The following is a 23,650-nucleotide window of genomic DNA, read 5'->3' on the forward strand; positions in this document are numbered from 1 at the left end:
GGGAGGGGCAGCCCCTCGCCCCCCTGCTCTGGGGAAGCCTGGTCAGCACGGCTGTCGCTGGGAAGGACCAGAGCAGGGCAAGGCCCCCGCCTCGCACCGCCGGCACTTTATCTCTGCTCTCGGATAGACCGCAGAGAAGAGAACTGGGCGTCAGTTTTTGGTCAAAACATGTTTTCCTTAATGGGAACTGGCTTTCAGAAAAGGAAATTCTGATCTCCCTAGAAATGCTCTTGCTTTTTGAGAAAAGCCACCGTGGGTTTGTTCCCACGGGTTTTGAGTAAACACGTTCCTACTGCTGCGAGGAACGAGACCAGGACTCAGAACTGGCAGCACCCGGGAGGAGCCCGGGTAGGCAGGAGGGACCCCCAGCCCTGCCCTCACCCCTCTGCCTGCACTGACCCCCCCAGCTGGATCCAGGCACCTGCACCACCAGCCCCGCTCCCACCACAGCTCTGAGCACCAGTAAAGCGAGTGGTGGGTTAAAACGACCCTCCCAGCTAATTTAGCACCACTCACCCCCCAGCTCTTGGGGAAGGGAGGCCGGGCAGCAGCGCCTGCCAGAACACGTGCAGCGAGCGTGGCTCTGCTGTGCCGCACCGTGCTGCCCCGCTGGGAAGCGAAGCACCATGTGCAGGGACGGGGCATCCCTCGGAGCCCCCCCCGAGGCCGGGGCACCCGCCAGCCTCCCAGCACACTCTGCTGGGGGCACCCATCGCCCCCCCCCCCCCCCCCCCTCCTCAGCCCCCAGCTGCAGTAAAAGCGCCGAAACAAGTCCAGGTCTGCCCTGCCCCAGCTTTCTGCAGACACAGCAGCTAACCTGTAATAAATTACGCTGCCCATTTTCCCTCCTGTTTGAAGTTTCAGCAATAGCAACGCTCAGGCCAAATAAACAGCGAACGAGCTCACGGAGCCGGGCAGCGCCGCGCCACACCGAGGAGCCCAGCACAGCCCACGGCAGGGACCGCGCCGGGAGCCGAGGCCAGTGGTTTTGAGACGTGGTTTAGCAACACTTCCCAGCAGCTGATCTATAGTTTTGGCTGCACGATGCTCAGCTCCCCCTTCCGTTTAGCAAAGCTTTGCTGGAGGTCACATCCTCGCCCCAGGTACAAGCCGGGGCGATGGCTCTGCCGCAGCATCCCTCAGAGCCACATGACAAGCCACCAGTCCTGGGGGACAGGTCACCCCGCAGCCACCCCTTAGGGTTAACCCTAACGACACACAGCTCGACCTGCCATGTCCTCGAGTGCTGCCCTTTGGCACCTCCCAAAGGCCCCCAAGGTCCCTGAGTGTCCCCAGTGAGGTGGGACGGGGTGGCCCGAAGGTGGCCGCGGTGGCGGGGCACCCTGCCTCTGTGTGGTCTGCAGCCATCTGGATGTACTTACAGCAATACTGCAGCAATTGCTAAAAGATCAAAAATCTTCAGGCCAACCTTGATTCCCATTGCATTTTTTGCATTTTTGAGGACTCGTGTCTAAAACCTGACAGCGGGGAGGGGGTGTTTCCTGCACAGCCCGGCAGCGCTCGGCACGGCACTGCCAGACTCGGAGTGATGGCTGGGCTGCCCTGGCACCGCTGCGAGACCCCACGGGGTTCCGGGGAACGACCCCGAAGAAATGCTCTGCCAGGCCCTTTGTTGGCACATGGACCTGACACCGTTTCTGCTGCAGGGTCCAGATCCCTGAGCAGGGCCCTGCCGAGACCCTGCTGACCCCCAGGCTCCTACTCACAGCGACAGGAGGGGGCATTTCAGGTCTCCCTGACCCTGGGGCCAGGGAAGATGCCAAGAAGCAATCAACACCCCCACCTGCCCCCAGCAATGCCCCCGCTCCCGGCCAGCTGCACCCCCCTCCTGGGGCTTCTCACCCCCTTTGACCCTCAGCTGGGGGAATGTGTCCCAGCACCCGCACAGCCCTGCCCGGCCAGGAGGAGGTTATCCCAGCGCAGAGGCCAAGTGATGCTGATTTACTGGCCACGTGCCACCTCCATCTGCACTGGCGAGTGCCGAGGTTTGGACATCTGGGCTTCAGGTGTCCCATGACACGGCTGGATCCTGCACCGGCCCCGCTCCCGCAGCCGGCCCCAGCCCCATGAGCCACTTGTTCACGCTTCCCTGTGTCCCAGGTTGTTCTGACTCGCCCTGGCCCGACATTCCCACCTGCTCCAGCCCCCCCGGACCCTCTCAGCAACAGGACAACAAAACAAACGCACACAGGAGCCGCCATCAGCACCCACCTGTATCCATGGGGTACATCCAGCCCTGGGGCCGAGGGATACAGCAGCCGTGTCCCCGTATTTGCACTGGGAAGAGGAAAGGACACGTGTCAGGGTGCTGGTTTCCAGAGGACATTACATCAGTATCAGCAGAAAGTCATTACCAACTCACATTAATTGAGCAAGGCGCAGGCAGGAGCATCCCCGGCCAGCACAGGCGGCCGCACGTAGCTGAGCCGCGCTGCCGGGGGCAGCCCACGCCCAAACAGGCCGGCAAGCTCTCAGCTTTATTATTGTAAGAGCAGATCAAGGAAAAGGCCCTTCTCCACCCCACAGTTCCCCCACCCAGCCCAAAGTGTCTGCAGAAAAGTCTCCATGTTGATTTTGGGCTGGGATAAAAGTCGAGCTATGCCGGCTGTCGAGCTGTCCCACAAGAAGGTCACCACGGAGCACCCATGTTTGTGAATGGGGCGGTGGGTGCTGCGTGGCCAGGACCAGGGTTTCTGAGGGCCGGCACTGCTGAGCTTTACCCCAGCTTGGGCACAGCTCCCTGCAAGGGAAGGGCCTTGGCTCCTGCCCTAAGCCGTGCTTTAGAGGGACCCCCACACCCAGGACCCCCGTTAGCCCCTCACAGCAGCCTGGCCCCCAGCTGTGCCCCCCACCCAAACACCTCCAGGGCAGCCCCTGTCCCAGCTCCATCCCAGCAGCTCCCCAGGCAGCTGTTTCTCACCCACTGGCAGCCCACACCCCAGTCACCTCCCCACGCACCCCGGACCAGGGCAGGCAGCCACCAGCATCGCTCCTGCAGACACACAAATTGTAGCCTTGTACCTCTGCAGGGAGATGAACCCCAGAGGGATTTTGGGCAGCCTGGCTCCCTGGCCACCGGCAGGGCCAGCAGCCGCCCAGCCCAGGCTCAGCCCTGCCTGCCCAGGAAAGCCCAGGGGCCGCTCCTGCCCAGGCTGCCAGCTCTGAGCTAAAGGGCAGCATCACTAAACCCCCTGTAAAAAGAGATGAAGCAGCTCCCCCCAGCCCCAGGAGATGCTCCAGCAGCAGTGCCCCCACCTTACCCAGAGGAAACAGCCCAAAGCCAGCTCTGGGCTGGGCTTTTGGCCCCTTATATAGGGCATGTGCAGGCCTCCCCCAATCTGGGGAGGGCCGTCAGCCCCAGCTGTGCCCATCCTGCTGTCTGGGTGGGGCTGGCCCTGCCTGCACCCTGCCCAGCTCAGGCAGCACTGCACCGCAGGAGCCATCCCACCTCCCACACCCATACCAGTGTCCGTGAGATTTTATCCCTGGGCATGGAAAGGGTTAAACCTCCTCCTCTTCCTCCCCGGTGGGGTGCCCAGTGCTCACCCCGGGATTGCATTCCCAGTCTGACCCAGTGGTGGTGTGCATTCCCGGTGTGACCTCCCAGCAGTGGCCAGTCCTGCAGGTGGCACCGGGGCACGGTGGCACCGGGCACTGCAGCAGCACGGCGCTGGGCTGGGGGTCCGGCTGCTCCCACACCGGGCGAGCCAGCCACGCTCCGGGCAGCCGGCAGGGTCGGAGCCGGCGTGGGCTGAGCCACGCGGGGGCCCTCAGTGCGCCAGGCACAGCAAAGGTGCCAGCCCCAGCACCTGGGCACGCTGGCACTGCCCCTCCACACACCCGCACGGCCCCGGCACGCTCGCCCTGCACAAAAGCTGCTCAGAGGGGTGGCAGCCCCAGTAATACTCATTAGCTCCGTCCTCACGGCCGAGGGGGCAACGGGGAGGTGGGCTCCGCTCCTCTGCCAGTCCCTGCCTGCACCGACTGAATGGTTCAGTCATTAACGGGAGTGGGGCTCGTTTGGCTTTTCCCTTGTGTCGCCTGGAAAGGGGCCACTTACTGTTTTACAACTAAAATAACAAATTATTTCATAGAGGGCTGGAGCTGCCGGGAGCTCTTGGGCCGGCTGCGGTGTGGCACAAGCCGTGGCCCGAGGCCGCCTGAGCCGTGGCCACACGGCTCCCACCAGCACGGGCAAAGGGGGCACAAGTGATGGAGAAGAGGGAAGGGGAGTGCCAAGGGCAAGGGCTGACACGTCCCTGCTGTTGCCTGTCCCCATCGATGCTCACGCCTGCCATGGGGACCCCATCCCCTGGCGATGCCCAGGGACCTCCAGCCCCCCAGCCCCTTGGCGGGGGAGCGGGTTCTGTCAGTGCTGGGGGCTGCAGCCGCCCCTGACCCGCATCCCGCAGCCCTGCCCCGTGGTTCTGGGCACCAGTGATGCCACATCCAGAGCACTCGGCTTCCTCTGGGAACGGGAGGCCGTGCCGTGCTCCGGCTTCCTCTCCTGGGGAACGTGATGGGAACCAGCGCGGGCCCCCACTCCCCTGCCCAGCCCTCCCGAGCTGCTCACGTAGGGTCTGGCCTTGCAGCCACTCTCTGGGTGCCGCAGGACGCAGCCCCCACGCCGGCGCCCACGGAGCAGGGCCCCTGTGCCGCCTTGCCAGCCTGACCCGCTGACAGCCCCAACAATAGCGCGGCTGATAAAAATCATAAAGCAACAAGTGCACTTCCCCGGGCCGTGCCCCGCTGGGGCTGCCCGGCCCTGAGCGCCCCGCCGAGTGCTGCGGGGTGGTGGGGGGCTGGAGGGAGCTGAACCGGGGGGTGCCAGGAGCCCAGAGCCCACCAGGACCTGGGCTTTGTGCCTCTGCTCCACCAGCCGGACCTCCTCGGAGAATGACCCTCATAAAACGAAGCAGCAGCTGTTTGGTGGATAATAAATTTTTTTTTTTTTCTCTTTTACAACTAGTTTACTGCATAAACGTTTCAGCAGTGCAGCACAGCAACGGGAGCAGCAAAGCTCCTCGTGTGCTCCAGGCAGGTCACCGGACCCCCAGGGCAGCTCCCGGCCAGGCTGCAGGACCCTGCCCTCGTCCCATGGGATGGGTCCCCAGCACCCATGGGAGCAGCGTGCAGACGGCAGCACCCACCCCGGTCACTGGTGCAGGGGTGACACAGGGAGAAGGGATGCAAACAGGGAGGGTGACAGCGGCCGGGCGAGTTTTCTCCTGATGGCTCCTCTGGAGAGCCACCCCCCCCCCCCCCCCCCCCCGCCCCGGCGACAGCTGGGTGCTGCGGGGTCACCCCGGCCCCAGGGGTGGAGGCAGATTTACTCGCTCGTAGCCTGGGGTGTTTATGGTGGGCTGGACCGCGCGCCCCCAGCACGTGATGAATTTACAACGTGCCAACAAGTGGATTTATTCCTACCCCACTGTCAGTGAATTAATCACAGCAGCCGCAGAAAGGCTGGAGGTGCAGAGCGGGGAGAGGTGCCCAGAGAGGAGGGCGGTGGGGGGCACGGGGGGCACATTGGGCACGGGGCATTGCGGGGATGGTGCTTGGCTCTGGCAAACTCCGGGGCTGCTGTGCTCCCGCCGAGCAGAGCTGCCGTCTCGGGGAGCTGGTTTGCGTTAGGTGAAGCTGGGGAAGCCGGGAGAGAGTTTTCCAGCTGATTTCACACTCACAAACGCTGCTGTTCCCCGGGGAGCCGCGTTCTGCCTCTTCCCCACCTGCCCCGACGCGATACAGAGCCCGATGTGCGATGGCATCCACTGGCAGGGCTGCTCTGGCCACAGCTCCCGGGTGCCCTCGGGGGACTTCGGCTGCCTCCTGGCTCAGAATTGATGTGTTCAGGAAAAATACAGCCCGGGGCGTTATTCACCAGGAATCTCCCCAGTTCACTGCCGCAGCACCGTGGCGCTGCGGGGGCCATGGGCAGGTTTCCCTGTCGCCATCACCTGCCATCGCTGTGGGCAAGGGACAAGAGCAGCCAGCACAGGAGCGGACGCTGCCACCGTTTGCGTGAACGCCGCGTCCCTGGGCCCATGCTGAGCTGTTTGAAGCGAGACCCCACGGCAGCATTTGTGTGTCTGTTTCGCATTTGCTGTGTTTAATGGCGATGTGGGTCACTTCACCCCTTGCTCCCATCCCGCCGCGGGTCGGGGCACGGTCGAGCCCTCAGGGACGTCCCGCTGCCAGCGCTGGGGCCACGTCCCTCCTCTCCCCACAACCCTCGTGGCAGCGTGGGGCCAGAGACATCACTCGCTCCTGCTCCTGCTCTGGCTCCAACTCCTGCTCCCACTCACCAGCAGTGCCCAGCAGCCCTCCTCCTCCTCCTCTTCCTCCTCCCCCCCTAAACCGCAGCAGTATTTCCCCTGACACTCCACTCAGCTACTGCAGGGCAAGCACTTGCCCAGGAAGGGCCAACAGCCTCCAGGGCTGCCGCAGGGAGAGGTTTAACCTCCGGCTCCTCTGCGGCTTTCAATTCAAAGTGCCATTTCCAAACAGAGGTCTCGGGCCGCCAGCTCCCACCTGGGCTGGCTCACTGCAGGAAAGGGAGCCGTGGAAATGTTAGGTGAGTGCAGTTTTTCCATGCATATGTATATAGGAGCGGAGTCAGCTGCCAAAGTAAATACAACCCTTCCCTTTCCAAAAATGTCCTCCAGGAATTGTAAAGGATCCTGGAGCAAGAATTCTGTCTCAGATCCTTTATGCTTTCTATCGGGGGAAGTGTATAAACCCGCTTCTTTTTAGCTCTAGCAAAGTCAACGTGCTGAGAGTGTTTTTTTTATGACATGCACCAAAGGCACTGGGAGCCAGCGCCATGGCCATGTGTACCCCGGGCAGGGCTTACGCAGAAAAACAATCCCAGTAAAGAGCTTTATAGCCATCGAGGAATGTGGAACCTCCACCAGCCCGGCCGAAGCTTGCAAAGCTAATTGCTTTGGGATTTACTCTTTGGGGGGGTCGAGTCTCCATGGTTGCTGCCTCGGAGGGTCCCAGCTGCCCTTGCGGTTCATTAGGATGCTGAACGGGGAACTAGAGATGCTTTTAGGAGGCTGCAGTGGTTGTGGGGTAAGGGAAGGGGCCATGCGGTTCCCAGCTGCAGCCCAGCCTTCTCCCGTTACAGCCGGGGACCCCTCCTGCCCCGGTGGGGTCTGTACTCGGGGCCAGCAGTGGCCACGGTGCTGTCCCCGAGCCTGGCAGGACCGTCCCCTGCACGCTGACCCACTGGGGCCCATCCCCAGCCCGGGCAGAACCCCCGGGGCAGACGCGCAGGGGACACCATCAGGGGCCAGTGCATCCTCGTGTCTCCCAGGGCGAAGGCTGTGGCGGCCGATCGCTGCCGCTGCTCCAACCGGCACCTCGCGACTCGCCGGCAGAGCGGCCGCTCCAGGGTGCTGCACCCATGGCCGCTGCGGCCGCTCCCCCGGGCCCCGGCTGGCCGGTGTGTTTTCTTTACTGATTTTTTCTTGCTCATTTAAGTGACTTTGGAAAATGGGATTTTGGCTCTTAAATCGTTCAGGGGCTTTTGAAAATTTGACTCTAAATACTTTCCGAAGTGCATTTGTATGAAGTAATTCTCTCCAACCTCCCACAGTGGTAGTCAGATTGCATTTAATCCATCACTGAATGTTCCCGAAGGCTGGGATCTGGCACCACGCTCAACACGGAGCCGCAGCTCACCCCGCGCTGTGCCGGCACTGCCGCTCACTGCCCGGCCCCCTCCCACCCCGGGGCACTTCTCACCTGCTTGTCACCCCCTGCAAAGCCGGGGCGATGGCACCGGCGCAGCCCTGCCAGCACCGCAGCGCACCCCGGCACGGCTCAGCATCTCCTGCCGCGGGGACATCACCGCGCGTGGCTGCCGGCACAACGGGGCTCCGCTCAGCACAAGCGCTCCCGGCCCCCAGCCCAGCCCCTGGCCCCCTCCCACTCCCGCAGCACATTTTCCTGCCGAGCACCAAGGGCACTCAATTATCTGTCTTGGGGAAACATGGAAACAATATTCCAATGCACCGGGCTGATTTGATTACGCCTGTGACCCACTGAAATTAAGTTAAAGGCATTTTTCAGCCCTAGATTGAATTATTTCTCCTCCCTCCCTTTCGTTCTTCCTGTGTGGAGCTGCAGGATGGCTGGGACAGGGCTTCTGGGGGGCAGTGAGCCTGGGACCCCACGAGCAGCCGTGCCCACGCACTCAGGCCTCGGTGCTGCCGAGGTGCCGGGGCCGTCGCCGCTCGCTTACGGCCACTGGCAGGGCGAGCTCAATGCTGCCCTTCAAGGCATCATCTCTCGCCCCCCTGGGAAGCCGGGGCCACCGTGGAGCCCTGGCACGGCAGGCGGGTGCGGAGTTGCCAGAGATTAGAGGCAGCAGAGCCGCTAAATCCCGTGCTAAGCCCGGCTTCCCTCTCCTGCCGGGGACGAGAGCCTTCAGCAGCAGCTCGGCACAGCCGGCACCCGGCCCCGTGCTGCTGCACCCGGGCCGAGCCGTGTCCGGGGACGAGTTGTGTCCAGGGATGAGCCATGTCTGGGGACAAGCCGTGTCCAGGATGGTAGTGCCACTGGCAGCACCGTGTCCAGTGCCCCACGTGCACTATTCGGGATGGCACCGCGGGGACACCACCAGGCACAAAGCCAGTGCGGCGGTGCTCCGGCACAGAGGGAAGGAGCCGGTGCGTGGCCGCGGTAGCCAGGGTGGCATGGCCAGGGTGTCACGGCTGCACGCCAGGCTCCATCCCGGTGACGGGGCAGGCGTGGGGGCCGTGGGGGAGCGAGCCGGCGTGGGGGCGATGACAGGCAGGAGAGGCCGGCAGAGAGCGAGGCCGCGGCCGATGGCTCTGTGGGACGGAGGAATGTCTGTGCTGGCTCACGAGTCTGTGTGCGGAGGAAATGCTTTGCCAGTGAGAGCTCCGGTTAAACAAGGCTCAACCACTTCTGCGGGAGCTGCCGTGCCGGAGGAGGCCCCTCTGTGCCCAGGGGCTGCAGGTGGGACGAGGACGAGGGCAGGAGAGCCTCGGGGCACAGTGGCAGAGCAGTTTTGGCCAGCAGCCATCCCTGAGTGGCAAGTAATGGTGCACCCGGGCTCAGCCGTGGCCAGGAGCAGCCTCGGGGCTGCTCTAAGCTGCTCACCATGGCCTGTGGTAGGGACCAGACCTGGGGGGACCCCCAGTCCTGCCTGCTCAGGGCACGGAGGGGACCCCAGCCCCGGCTCTGGCCCCATCGGCCCGCGCGGGGCAGAGCACATCAGCATTCCTGGGAGCAGGGTCTGGCCCCGCGGTGGCCGCTCGCGGAGGGAAGGCATTGAGGGGGGATTAGCCGTCTGATGCCCCCCCTTGCTCAGGCGCTTAATACAGAAAACAAACACCCTTGTGCACCCCGGCGGCCTCGATCCAGACGGGCTTTCTCCGTGCCCGTTGCCTCAGCAACCCTAATCTGGCTCCCGGGGCACACCGGGGCCCTGCACCCCCCCAGGCCCGTGCACCCCAGCAGCTGCGGCAGCGCCGGCGGTCTCCCGGCTGTGCCTGACACGCGGCTGCCAGCGGGACGCCGCGATCCCCCCGCCTTGGGAACGGGCAGCACACGGCGGCTGGGAACGGCTGGGGGTGGGGGCTGCGGGCACCCCGCTCCCCCCGGATCAGGGCACCTCTGTCCCGGTGCAAGATTTGAAACTGTGCTGAAACAAGAGGCAGCAGGGCCTGTTGCACTGGCACCACATTTCCCTGCTTCTCCGCTCAGAGCAGCAGGATTTTTGAGGTGGTGACGTCTCCCCGCTGTAGCCGAGGGCGCGGGGGGGGCACCTCCTGCTCGGGCTGGCCCTGTGCCCGCAAAGGGAATGGGTGGCGGGTGTGGGGGAGCACAGGAGCAAGCTGCTCCAGCCCTGGGCTGCCAGAGGGGCCGAGAAGGGGAAAAAGGGTTGAACCCCAATCTGCCCATCCCGGGGCAGTGCCGGAGGGGGGCAGCACCCCGTTCTGGGCGCTTTGAAGGCCAAGGGGGCTCTTTTTCCACCCCTGTGGCTGGTATGGCTGGCACCAGCATCCCCAGGGCACCCGGGCACCCCTCCACCGGGGGCGGGCAGAGCGGGTCCGGGGGTGTCTGCTGTGCCCATGGGCACCATGCCCCCCCCCGGGCTGGTGAGGAAGGGGCCGAGTGCCCCCTGCTCCCCCCCACCCCGCCGGCGTGCCGGGGGCCGGGGGAGGGGGGGGATCCGCACTTTTATTGATTTATTTTGCGCGCAGTCTCCCTCCTGCGACGGAGGAACGGAGAAGTGCTGCCGGGCTGGGACCTCCGGGAGGAGGGGGGGAAGAAAGAAAAAAAGAAAAAAAAAAAAAGAGAAAAAGACGAAATCGCAGCAGCCAGCCCAGCCCAGCCCGGCCCAGCCCAGCCCGGCCCCGCCGCCCGCCCGCCCCGCTCCGGCAGCGCTGCCCGCTCCGCTCCGCATCCCCCCGCATCTCCCGGCTCCGCACCGCCGCGCTCCGCCCCGCTCCGCCCCGCTCCGCCCCGCACCGCGGTGGGGGTGCCCGTCCCGTCCCGTCCCGGCCCGTCCCGTCCCGTCGCGGCCGCTCCCCGGCCCGCCTGAGCCGCGCTCCGCCGAGGTAAGGGCCCCCCCGCGCCCCCGCTCCGCGCCCCCGGTCCCTGCGCGCACCTGGGCGGCCCCCGCGGGTCGCGCCGGGCTCGGACGTGGGGAGAAAATCTCTTGAATTTCTCAGTCACGAGTCCCGGTAATTCTGATGACTTTTCCCCATGCGCAGGGGAGCACTGGAAGGGCGCTTCCCTCCTGCCAGGCCAGGTCCCAGCTCCGCTTTTATTTCTTTTTCCCTTTTGCCATCCCTCCTTTTCCCCTGACCCACTTTCACCGCGCGCGGGTCCCGCTCAGCCGTACCCAGAGGCTTTGCCGCGGTCGGGGACCGGGCAGACCGAGCCGTAGCCCAACGTCCAGACCTTTCTTTCTGCTGTTACGAAATAACGGTTGCGAGAACAGAAGTGGTTTGGGGAGAGCGCTGTGACCTTCGGCATGGCCGCGGCTGGCACCCCGGCGCAGCTCGACGCCCTGGCCCGCGGCTGCGAACACGGGCACCCAACGGCAGATCGGGGCAGGTCACCACGGCTCCTTCCACAAACACCTTGGGAAATACAAGGTGCTTATTTTATTTGTTTTTTTAAGAGCGTTGCTGTTTATTGGCTCCTGATCTACCAGGTTCCCCGTCTTTGACCGTTCCCAATAAGCCAGGAAAGATCCCCCCTGTACGGTAGCCCCAGGCAAGGCAATAACCTACCGGAGATATTTTCTCATCTATGGGCAGCTTTGCTATAAGGAACATGTTTAATAAATCATAAGGCCGGTGAATTCCTGGGATTTTTATTGCTTCTGTAAAAATGCAGTTTTGATCTGTCTGAGCGGGACACTGGGAAACAAAGCTGCTCCTTTCAGAGCTGGATCCTCTGAATTTAGGACACCGAGCTGGCGGCGGGGCTGGCGGCTGCGAGCCCCCCCCAGGGCAGGGGCAGCGCCATGGTGGGAGATGAGGGCTCCTGGGGCAGGTCCCAGCCACGCTCGTGTTTTCTGCCCCTGCTCTTTGAGGGACCGAACACACCCGGGGGGTGCCTGGAGCCCCGTCTTGGCTTCCCTCGCGCTGCCGGGGCTGCGGCAGCAGTGCCAGGGGAAGCGTCGCCGCCGGGAACCCAGCGAGGCTGCGCCAGGCTTCCAGTGGCATTTTCCCTCCTCGCCCTATTGCCCAAGGGGAAAAGAAGCAGCAAAACCCAAACTGCTAAAAAAAGAGATTCTCGCAGGAAGAATCAGCCGGTTTCCATCAGCTAGGCTGACTTGATCCCTCCCGACGGCGGGGCAGCGGATTGCCCCGGCGAGTTTGGGCAGAGGAATGGAAATAAAGTGGTTTTCTTTATTTGCTTGTTCCAGTCTGAAAACTGGGGTTTAGGGACAGGAGCTGAGCCGAAACGTGAAAGGCGCAGGGAGACGTGAAAGGCGCAGGGAGACGTGAACCCGGGAGCTGTCAGGAGCTCATCGGGATTCTGGAAAACACGAGTGCCATGGCTGGGGGAGCTGGTTACGAGTTGAGGTGGGTGGTGGAGGGCGCCCGGCTCTGTCCCAAATGTGCCGGCTCGAACCGACAGCCCGGTCTGCCCGCGGCCGCCCGGTCTGGGGATCGGGATTTGTCCCCGTCTCCTGCCATGCCTTTGTTTTAGGCTGCGCAGAGCCCGGCTGCAATAGCAGAGGCGGGGAGGGAGCTTTTCTTTGTACAGGGAAGCATTTAAATTCTTTACAGTGATTCATATATTCCATTCATATGAAACACAGTCCTGCAGAGTGTGAATGGGGACTGCTGGGGGATTTTTTTAAGGCAATAAGCCCTAGAAGTGTCAAAAGTTATTCACACCTTGGTGAAATCAAGGATATTTCTGTCCGTGGCTCTTGGCAGGGGCTCAGCACAGCTCGCCTCGTGTCGGGTTTTCGGTTTCCCACTTGGATACGGTGCGGGGGGAGCGCGGGGGCAGCCCTCTCGCTCCCACTGCCCAGTGCTGGAAGCGTTTCTTGGTGCTTTCTCAGCCCCTGGGAGGGGACCAGCATGGGCTGGGCCTGGGGGTCACAGGGCAGCCCCCAACACTCAGCCCCACAGCGGTTTGGACCCCCATGGGCCACGTGCCCAGAAAGCCCCTGGGACTGGAGAGCAGCCGTGTCTCCCTGAGGCTGGGGCTCATGTTTCCCCACTCCCCACCGAGGCCGTGACCAAAGCTACAGGCAGGTTGTCCCCGTCGGGGCAGAGCTCTGCCCCGTCTGCCCCCCATCCCGGGGGGCCATGAGCCAGCCCAGTGAAGGGACGGGCTGTGCGAGCATCCCGGCCTTGCAGGAGCTGCGGGAAGACTTCACACGCCCGGCGCAAGCGGGTGCCCCTCCGGCAACTGCTCCGCGGCGCTGAGCCCGTTTCAGCGCTGAGAACCCCCTTCCCCTCCTGGGCCTTTCAGGGGGTGCTGCCCCAGAGCAGCCAGGCTGGGACCTCGGCGAGAGGCTCCGGGAGTCAGGGACGGCCCTGGCAGCACCGACCTGCTCTGGGGGGGCTGCCAAATCCCTGTTGGGGTGTGTTAGTTTTGGGGGAAATGGAGCAGAGTGGCTGGCGGCCGAGAGGCGCGGGGGCATCGCCCCACTGCCAGGATGCACCCCAGGTGCGGGGTCGGCACCCGCGGGGGGCTCTCGCCTCCGCCAGCCGCTCTGGGATGCTTTGAGCTGCTGTAAATCCTCTCCGAAGGAACTGGGAAGACAGTTTTATGGCTGCTGGGGTGGAAGATTAGCAGGGTGTTGTTTTCAGAGCTGATCCATCACGGGACGCAGGCGCTGCGTGGTGCATCCGAGCGCTTGGCTGCTGGCGGGCGGCGCAGCCTTTCCTGTGAAGGTTGAGATAAAAACGCCTGGTTTTAATGTTCTGTCTGTTCTTGGGATCTGTGATGCGGGTGACAAAACCGCCTCCGTGGGCCCCGTGCAGCAGCCGGGCTCCTCGCAAGCCGGGGGGAAGCGGCGGATCGAGGGGATTTGGGCAAAGGCACCTGCAAAAGGCATTAACCCCGGCGGAGAGGGCGTGCGGGGCCGGTCCCTCCCCGTCCTCACACACTCCCTCTGTCATTCTCTCCTATTTCAGCTTGTCCACAGCCTGGGAAGGAGCAGAGTTTCCATTCCCCTGTGCTAAAGAAAATGTCTGTGACAATGAAACTTAGTAGTTCAGGAGAGGGAGGGATAAAAAGACACCGAATTGCATTTGTCTTCCCCTGGTTTCTCCCTCCCAGCCCCTTCCCCGTGGGAGGGGGTGCAGGCTGTCGGTTGTGTTGGGCACGCGCTGGGCTCAGTCACCGGCTAATTAGAGAGGCTAATCAACTGCCTTAACAAAGGTGGAGGGGGGCATTGACTCATGGCCGTTCCCTCCTTCGCATGCAGGGGTTCTCTGTGCTGGACATTTTGGGGAGAGGGGCTGGGTGCTGCAGCAATCCCGTGGGACCGGAGCCCCCGGGGTGGCAGGCGAGGCCAGGACTGACGCCCTGCGCCACTGATCCCCCGGGCTCTCCCCTCCCGGGCAGGGCTCAGCCGCCCATTGCTTCCCGTGCGTGGTGACTTGGATGCCGACACAGACATAATAAACCACTTTTCCTTTTCCTTTTGTCGCCGGAGCCGTTCCTGAGTCACATCCCTGGCCGCCTGGCTTCTTCCCCAGGGCTGTCTGCTCCGGCTGCGCAACCCTGCGTGTCGGCCGTGAACTTCAAAGGGATGAGATCCAGTCCGGGCGAGAAGGGCCGTCCTGGCCGGCTGGGTGGATGGCAGCGCTCCGGGGAAACATCTGCGCGGGGTCTGGGGGGTGCAGGGGCCGGCGCGATGCTCTGCTCTGCTCTGCAAAGCCAGGCTCACCCGCGGGCATCGCTCAGCTGCTCCCGAGGAGCTGCAGGAGCCGGATCCTTCGTCAGGGCCACCTTCTGCTCCATAGCCCTGTGACCTCGCAGGAGCATCCTGCCGTACCCCCATGGCCTCGCAGGAGCATCCCATCAGGGACCCCATGGCTCCTGCTGGCTGCCGCCTCCCTGCAGAGCTGCCAAGCTCAGCCCGGGAGCTGCAGGTGGGAGATGGGTGCTATCAGAAATGAGGTGCGAGAAAAAAAGGAGCCAAAGGCTACGTGAGGTTTCTGCTGTACCCCCAGCCCATTAGCTGCAGAGCACTCCCGTGGCCCCCAGCCCCGGTGTCAGCCGAGTTCACGGAACAAAGCTGCAGATCACAGGCAGAAACCGCAGCCAAAATCTGCAGAGCAGCCGGGTCTCGTCTCCGCGACCTTCCCTGGGGCCGAGCCCGTCCCGCTGGCCCATCTGGAGATGTTTGTCCTCAGAGGCTCTTCAGGCGCCTCTGTCCAGGACAGGGCTTGGCAAGAAGCAGCCAGAGAGGAAGACACTGATCTCGATGTCCACCTGCTGTGGATGCAGAGGCGGAGGTGAGGGCTTTCCCAGCTTGGATATTTTGCACCCAGAAACTGAGTCCCTGTTCCCTGCATTGAAGCGCAGTGCTCCCAGCACAAGCTCTGCCTTCCCTGGGCAGGATGTGGCCCCAGGAGTGCCCCAAACCAGCAGACTTCTGCAAACTTGCTGCAAACCCCAGCGGCCCAGCAATGCTGGACCCCTGGGATCTCGCAGCGCTGCCTGTGCCTGCCCTGCAGATCTCTCTGGCTGTCGCCGAGAGCCTCTTTATTGTTCTTGTGGAGGGTTTTTGTTTCACTGCTGCCTTCCAAGTTCCCAGGGATCTAAATTCTAAAGCAGGGTCTTGTAAAGAGCCCCGTCCAGATGGATGAGATGATATTGCTGGTATCAGATGAGATCTATCCCCTGTCTTTATCCGCAGACAATGCAGCAGTGGGAGCAAACAAGGATACAGCCTTTCTTTGGAGGCACATTAGCCAAATAAGAGCCTTCTCTTTGTTTTGTACCGAAACCCAAGACCCTGCGGCCAGACCACCTCGCGTAGCTGCCCCGATCCCCGCAGCCACACGAGGATTTACCCCTTTTGCTGCAAAATCCCCCGTGCCCAGGCTGCAGGGAGCCAGGGTGGATGGGTCCTGCCCGTTGCATTGTGAGGGTGTCTCCCTTCGGGGGGTGGTGTTGGTGCCCCCCGGGCCGGGCAGGTCTCGGTGCTGCTGCAGAGATGGAGCAGTGCTTGGGGCTCTCTGCCCTCAGGCCCAGACATAAGGTGACACCTGCAGAAAGGGGGAAGCTGCTTTGGTTTTGCCCCATCTTTAAGGGAGAGCTGAGCCCATTCAGCCAAGGATCAGGGCCGGCCGGAGCAGCCGAGTCCGCCCTGTGCACAATGCTTGCAGTGATGCTTAAAGCCTGCGGCCAATTCACCTGCTTTCAGATTTCATTACAAGTCCTAAAATTCAGCCCAGGTTTGTTTTAAGAAGTTACCGGAGGCTGAGAGAGCCTGGGACTGATTTATGGCTTCCCATCAAAATCATGTGGTTTTACCACGAAACTTGGAAACTCTGGCTGCATTTTTTCTTTGGAGATTTTGGCTTTTCTCCAGGCTCGGCTCCGAGGGGCGAGAGTGTGAATCCAGGGTGTGCATCAGGGCTGGAGCATTCGGGTGCTGCAAGTGAAATGGAGGAGATACGGATCGCTGCGAAGAGAATATTTAATGTCAGGACAACACAGCCATCTTTTTCAGGGAAGCACCGATAAGGCGATGGGAGGCTTGGCACGGACGGGAGCTGCAACAGTTCCTTTGCTTTCAGTGTAGCTTTAATTTCAACACTTGCCACTTATCGCCCTTGCATCCTGCTCGCTGTTCAGCAGCTCGGTGTCAGCGGCGAGAGCAGCGGCCCCGCCGCGCCTGCGTGCCCGGGGAGGGTGGGACGTCCCGCTGCTCTCCTCTGAGCCCCGCTCCCGGACCCGCGGGGCGAGCTGCCGGTGCCCACCGGGGTTAAATATGTGGGCTTGTGCCAGAGAAGCATATTTTCAGCCTCAAACATGCATTGTCAATGACTGCGGAAAGGTATTTCTCAGCTGCTCCAGTGTCCTGTCAGCCAGCCAGCCAGCGGAGAGAAACAAGCCTACTTTTATTGCTATTTCTTCATATTTCCTGATATTGCCAGTCTGGCACTCACAACCCACAGGCAGATCCCTGAAGGTCCTGGGTTTGGATTACAGTGGCGATACTTTTGTCTTTTCTTAGCCTTTAATTTCAGATCCCTTGGGCCCCGAAGGGGTCAGGCTGATAAACTGCAGCCCCCCGGGTGAGCTCTGGGCATCGAGAGCAGATCACAAACCAGGCCAGCGCGGGCGGTGCGGGGCGGTGCCGGGGCACCTCGGGCACAGCTGGGGCTGGGGTGTCCCCCTCCCCATGGCAGCACAAGGGTCCCGCAGCCCAGCGACCGCCGTGTGCCCACGGACTTCTGAGGGTGACGTTGGGGGAGTCTCGGCTGCTGGCTCCTGGACAACACGCGAACAGATGAAAATAGTGCTTTGCGTTACGTAAATAACAAGGTCAGGGCGGCTGCGAGCTGCTCCGGCCACGAGCGAGTGCCGCGTCCTGCCGAGCATCCCCTGGTGCAGGGGCCAGCGGGACAGCGGAGAGTCGCTTCGGGGCTTGGGTGGCTTTGTGGTTTTAATTTAGTGGCTTTTTAAAGTACAGATGAAAGGGAGAGCTGGGCAGCGTCGTATCAGTTCCCTTGTCTGCTTCCAGAGGAAGCTGGTGAGGCCGCATTGAGCACCAGCGGCTCCGTGCCCGCTTCCCAAACCTCTGCTCGCTCCTTCCCACCGCCGGCACAGAAACGTCTGTGCCACAAACAGACCTTGTCTGTGCCAAACACTGCGCGAGATGCTCAGGTGTTTGATGCTGCTCAGCGCATCCGCCGATGCTTTTTTCCATTACGTGTTCTCCCGTAGCCGTTTCTTAAAGACCACGTGTGATGTTATTGCTGAACATAAACTATGAGCTAGGATGAGACCCAGAGCTCCTCTGAGCAGTTATAAGCAGAGCTATACAGTGAGTTTGTAATTATTTTATACCAAACCCGGTATTTTCCTCTCCCCAGGGGAAGGCCAATAGAGTGAACAAGAGCGGGCCTGTGCCAAACCGTGCCCAGGCAGCGCTTTTATGAAATCTTGGGTTCGTAAGAATTAATTTCATTTAAAACATTCTTTTCGTTTTTCATAAAGCACAGCAAATCCGCGGTACTTAGGGCAGGAATGCAGCGAGAGAGCTGCCGGGCAGGCAGTGAATTACCCGTGGCAGATGAGCCGTGACGGTGGGGTTGCCCGTGGTCTGGACCTGTGCTGGCCTCGGCTTACTCCGGGCATCCAGCTGGGGAGGAGGGAGATGCTGGAGTGACCGTCCTGGACGTAGCTGGGTGCGGGACTCCAGCAGCCCCATCCCGTCCCGCGCTCCCAGGGGAGGTGGGAGTTCAGGTGTGTTTATCCCCAATGGTCAGGCAGTGCCAGCGTGGCCGTTTCCCAGCCCGGCACCGCGGGGCCGTGACATCCTGCACGGGTGGGACAGGGCGTCACAAATCCTCCATTTGAGTCCCCTGGCTGCTGGCGGCTGGTCCGGGGATGAATGCTGGCCTGAAACCCAAGCAGACTTGCTCAGGTGATGGGTTGCAAAGAATTCAAGTGAGTTTGGGGGCTGGGGGTACCTGAGCAGCGCTGGGGGCTGGAGCGAACCTCCCAGACGGGGGCTGGCAGCCATCGCTCCTGCCCTGCATGTGAAGGTGTGAAGACCAGGGCTGTGGGAGAAGCAAACCTCTGTCTGCCTCATTGCTGGGCTGCTGGCAACAGGGCTGGGGACTCCTTCCAACAGCAAGACCCCCCTGGGGCCAGCTGCTAGGGGGCCCTTGGCATGGGATGGGGATTGATCCCTGGGGTCCAATCTCAATTAGAGGAACAGCCCAAAAATCCCATAATTCTGGAGCACAGCCCCACGGGAAAGGGGTTTAACTCGCCTCCCTTCAGCTGTTTCCCCACTCGCAGCCTCCCAGGACAGGACCCAGGTGGGCATCTCATGGAACGAGTCCTCTTAGTATGCAAACGGGTGCTCGCGACCTTGGGTGCGCTTCCCCGGTGACCTCGGGGGCCCGGCCACGAGTGCAGGTGTGGGACGTGCCCAAGGGGGTTAGAAACTGGAGGCAGCCGATGGGTCCGTCTGGCCGGTCCCGCTGCCGGGCTGGGATCGCTCCCTGCCGCACTCACCGGCTGGTGGGCTCTGAGCCCACTGGAGAGCGGAGGGTGATGAAGAGGAGGAGGATTAGAGGGTTTAGCAGGTGTCAAGCCCCATCTTTCATCCCGCTGCGGGGAAGTCTGTGGCTCGCTCTTCCCTGCTCCCGCTCTTCCCTCCTCCCCTGACCTGGAGGGAACAGGAGACAGGGTTTGTGACAGCGCAGGGCGAGCTGGTGGCCACCTGGGCTGTGGCACCGTCTCAGAGCCCTCCGGGCACCGTCCAGCTTTGAGCGGGATGTTTTTGCTGGCTGGATGTAGCTCCGGAGGAGAAGAGGTTGGCAGCTGCCTGGCACCGAAGGGCCGGGGCCGGCGGGGATGCCCCGGTGAGCCAGGCGATGGAGTTTGCCAGCCGCGGTATCGGGTTGAGCCGCGTCGCTCCGCGGTTTGCTGGGGAGAGCGCAGGGCTGGGCGTGCTGTTTATTTTGGTTAAATTGAGTTTTCTCCGGGAGACTGGGGGGTGCAGGGGGCCTCCAGACAAGGGGTTTTTGTGAGCCAGGCTGCAAGCCGATCCCCTTTTGTGGTTTCGCTTTTTTGGATGATACAATTTGTTATTCCAAGAACTACCCAGCAAATGGACCCCATTAGCCGAGTCCCCGAAGCAGCTGGAGCTGGTGCTCGTGGTGCCTTTGTCTGTGCCCACGTCGGGCCCGAGGGAGCTGCTGGGGCCACGTTACTGCAGCACCTTTGCCCCCGGACGGTGCTGGGGGGAGATGGGGGGCCGGGAGCTGCCGTCCTGCCTTGCAGGCTGCGGGGCCACGGCTCTGCTGACGGGGCATCTGTCGGGATTAGCTGGGGCTGGGAAAGCGAGCAGGACAGACGGAAAGCGCCAGGTTGGTTGAATTCCCTGGCACACTTGTTTCCCCGGCGGCACGCTGACAATAACCTGATTGTTGCCGCGCTGCTGGGGGCCGGAGCCAGTGCCAGGGGGGAGCCCATCTGTGGGGCAGCCCCTTTGCCCCCTCAGACGGAGCTGAACCCTCACCCCTGGCCACCCAAGCTCGGCAGGAGCTGTGGGAGTTCACAGCAGCCCCCCCCTGCTCTGCGGCAACCCCGGCACACGTGGACCCGCCCGGAGCGGCTGCGCAGACAGAGCGGCCGCCTTGTGCGGTCGAAGCCCAGCCCCGGGGCCGCGGTGCCGAGTCGTGTCCATCCCGCCGGGCAGCCCAGGGCCGGGCGGTTCAGCCGGAGCATCCTTGGCCCGCTCGCCGTTACCTCCTACCGTGCGGGGATGCTGCTGGCTCTGTTTGTCTTGGCTCCATTGGGCTTTTTCCTGCATGTGAGCCGGCTGGAGCTGGGCAAGAGCCAGTGGGTTTATAAATAAAAGCATCGGACACCTCTCTGGGTGGTGCTGAAAGCTCCCAAAATAGCCCTGCTGCCCCGCCAAGGATGTTCGCAGAGACAGCCCCGGGGCTGGGTGTGGGCTCCCCACTCCCCAACTCCCATCCCGGCCCCCCCCGGGTCTCTCCCCCCAGCCGGGCAGGCCCCCGCCGCTCCTGCAGCACCAGGACGTCTGGGATGTGTCCCCCAGAGCTGGCTGTCCCCCAGCACGAGGGGTGCCCCAGGGGCAGGCAGCGGGCACCAGCCATGCCCAGGGTTTGCTGCAGGGGCTGCGTGGCTGCCGAAACATTCCTGATACAGCGCAGGCATGTGGTGTTGTGGAAAAGGGGGGTTGCGCTGGCAGGGCCCCGATGCTGCGCTCCAGCGAGGGGTGCAGAGCAGCCCTGGGCACGGTGTGTGCCAGGCACCGCGCGGAGGGGACGTCGGCTGCGCCGAAACAGCCCCTTGGGCAGCTCCGGTGGTGGATGGCGAGCTGGGAGGAGAGCGCCAGCTTCACGGCTTCGCCTCCTGGCCACGCTGTATTTTCGCCGCAGTGCTGGCCCGGAATGGGCAGGGACGGTTGGAGGCCGTGGGACACTGGCCTCGCGCAGCGTTTTGTTTTCTGCTGGCGGGGGAAGCCTGGCTCGCCGGGGCCATGGCCTGACCCTGGCCGAGCCCCGCGGGGGCCGTGGGACGGGGCAGCTGTAACATCCCGACAAAAGGAGCCCGGGAGTGGGCAGGAGACGGCGCCGCGAGCTGAGCGCAAGGGCAGGACCCGGTCCAGGGCTCCTCACACCCGCCGCCTCCTCTCGATGCTGCCTGCGCTGCCTGCAGCCTGCCGGGGGGGACGGAGGTGGCCGTGACCTCGCAGCTCCTGGTGCCTCTGTTGGGGGCCGGCCGCAGCGTGCCAAGGGCCAGCGCAGACCGGGGCGGGGGGGTCCCGGCACCCAGCCCAGTCCTCCCACCCGGGCCCTGCCAAATTCCACCCCGGGCCTGGCATCTCAATGTGCCTTCAGAAAGCAGCGATTTACTGCTCTTGCTGTAAATGAGGTGGAAAATGTCCGTGGGCTGGTGCAGGAAGGTTCCCCCGAGCTCGGCTGTCCCGGGGCTGGGGCCGAGCTGAGCCCTGGGGGGCCGGGCTGGGACCCTGCGAGCCCCGCGGCTCCCCCAGACTTCCCGCGGTTCCCGGCCAGCTCGACTGTTTACTTGCCCCCTTTACTCGCCCCCCTTTACTTGCCCCCCCTTACTCCCCTTTACTCCCCACCATTTATTTGCACCCCCTTTGCTCACCCCCTCTTACTCTCCACTGTTTTCTCGCACCCCCTTTACTCGCCCCCCTTTCATCACCACCCTTTACTTTAACAGTTATTTCCACTGCAGCCGGGTCCCGCCAGCCTCTCGGTGCCAGGATTCGGGGTGCACCCCGACCTTCCCGCAGTGAGCGTGGTCAGAGGCCTGTCCCCCCTCCCCGAGCAGGGACCGGGGGACATCGCCCCAGCCCGGCCAGTGCTTCCAAGAGCCTTTTCCTGCTCCGTTCCCACACAAGAGCTCCCAGGCTGAGGGCTGAAGGCTTTCTTGGGTTTCTTTTCCCTTTTTGTTTGGTTTTGGTTTTTTTTTTTTAATAATTGTCCTCTAGAAAAATGGGATGAATAGGTCGGTTTAATTTTATCCCCATGTTTCATTGCCACACGTGAAAGCTCATAACTGCCAGGCGAGCGCTGCAGCGTGGCACCCACAGCCGACACCCAGCACTTGCCCGAGCCGGGGCTGCCACGCGCCCACCATTTCCTAGAAGGCAGCAACGTGCCAGCGCCCACCCCGGGCTGGGTCTGCTCCTTGGGTCAGGTCTGCTCCCCCGGCCGGGTCAGCTCCCCCAGCTGGGTCTGCTCCCCGGGCCGGGTCAGCTCCCCGGTGTGGAGGGACAATCAGGATCAGCGTTGGGGTCCCTTGGGTGCGTGAACAGGTTCCAGTCCCCTCCCGAGCGCCTCAGCAGCCTCCCAGTGCCCAAACACGGGGGTGCCCCTGTGCAGAGACGGGGGGGGTCCTGGCCAGGCTTAGCTCCATGCTGCCACTGGGCTGCGTAGCCTTGGGCAGGATGAGCCCCAGTTTGGGCAGCAGGTCCCAAGAGGGGACGGAGGGAGGTTTCCGCATGACACAGCCCAGAGGAAAACTCTGCCTGGAAAAGAGGAGCTGAATGTTTTTCCAGCTTGAAGCCTAAACAAAAGGTTTTGTAATAAGTGTGTCCCCTGGCCTCGGCTCAGCACCAGGCTCAGCTGGCCACAGTGCCCGGCACAGCTCTCCCCATCCTCCCCAGTCAGTCCCTGGCTTTGCACCCCGGTGCTCCCGGGACGGGGCATGGCCTTGTGCCATCACCGCCGCAGGCTCCGTCCCCTCCTCCAGCAAAACGTGTCCCCAGGAGACTGCAGGGACGAGGCGACAGCCCTGAGCGCCACTGGCTGTGCGTCTGCCCAAGGGCTGCGTCTCTAACAGAAATAAGTAAGTTCCACTAAGACAATATTCAGTATATTCTGCACTGATTTCCACCGGTGCTTGAACACCAGGTCCCCAGTTTTGCTCGGCGAAGCGTCGGTGGTAACAGAGATGCCCAAGCAGACGCTCTGCGCCCCGCGGCGAGGCAGAGCTGGCCCCGCTGCTCCCGAGCCCTGGAGCCACCGGCTGCTCCATCCCTTCCCCAACCGACTCGCTCCCGGCACCATCCTGGCTGCTCCTGCCGCTCCGACCTGCGTCCAGAAGCAGTTTTTTTCCCCTGGGACGGTCTGGGGCACACGAAATCCATCCCATTTTCCTCTGGGCTGCCCCGGTGTGGTTTGGGTGCCCCAGGCTGGGTGGATCTGTCGGATGGTGCCACGTCCGGAGAAGCAGAAGCAGCGGGAGATGAACGTGGTTTGTGGGCGCAGGGGTCCAGCCAGGCACAGACGAGGGGGATCTGGAACCCTTTAAAGCAAATTAAATGAGCTACTCGATTACACTGGAAATTAGGAGCCTGGTAATAAGATTATAGCAGCACATTGGTGTTACTTGAGGTCGAAAGCTCTTTGTTTATGACAAATAGAGGTGGAGCACGTGGGGATGGTGAGTGGCTCCCCCTGTCCCCCAGCTGGCCGAGACCTGGGAACCCCGGGGGAGGAGGGGAGCAGGGCTGCCCCATGGGACTCGCTGCCACAGGGCTCACGGGAAACGGGGGTTTTGGCGTAATCCCCAGGAAAGCGGGGCCACTGGAATTCCCTGTAAGGCTTTCGGCTCCAAGACAAAGGAAATGTGGAAACTAAAAAAAAAAAATTAAAAAAAAAAATTTCAAATTGAAAAATCAAAGCAGCTGATTCAGCGATGTTGAAACATCTTGTGACAGTGTTGAACAAATTTTTTCCGAACAAAATTCTGGGAAAAAATCAGCCTGATTTTACACAAAACCGCCGTCTGTCCTGATGGAAAGGCACGTGCTGGGGGGCAGTGTGGGGGCTGCTGGGATCGGTACCCGGAGCCCCGCGGTGCTGCGGAGCCCCGGGAGCGCAGCCCTGCAGAGGCTCTTGCACCCACCGCG

General features: G+C 62.6%; 1 protein-coding gene across 1 annotated transcript in view; it reads left to right on the forward strand.

Annotated features, from left to right (window-relative positions):
• Positions 1–10,173: 10,173 nt before the first annotated feature.
• COL8A2 (collagen type VIII alpha 2 chain) overlaps positions 10,174–23,650 on the forward strand; it is a 32,858-nt gene continuing 19,381 nt past the window's right edge. Inside the window, exon 1 of the mRNA XM_074850648.1 lies at positions 10,174–10,616. The gene's annotated coding sequence lies outside the window, so the exon portion shown is untranslated. The remainder of the gene's footprint in view (positions 10,617–23,650) is intronic.

This window comes from Strix aluco, chromosome 26, assembly GCF_031877795.1.
Source record: "Strix aluco isolate bStrAlu1 chromosome 26, bStrAlu1.hap1, whole genome shotgun sequence".
Classification (NCBI taxonomy): Eukaryota; Metazoa; Chordata; class Aves; order Strigiformes; family Strigidae; genus Strix; species Strix aluco.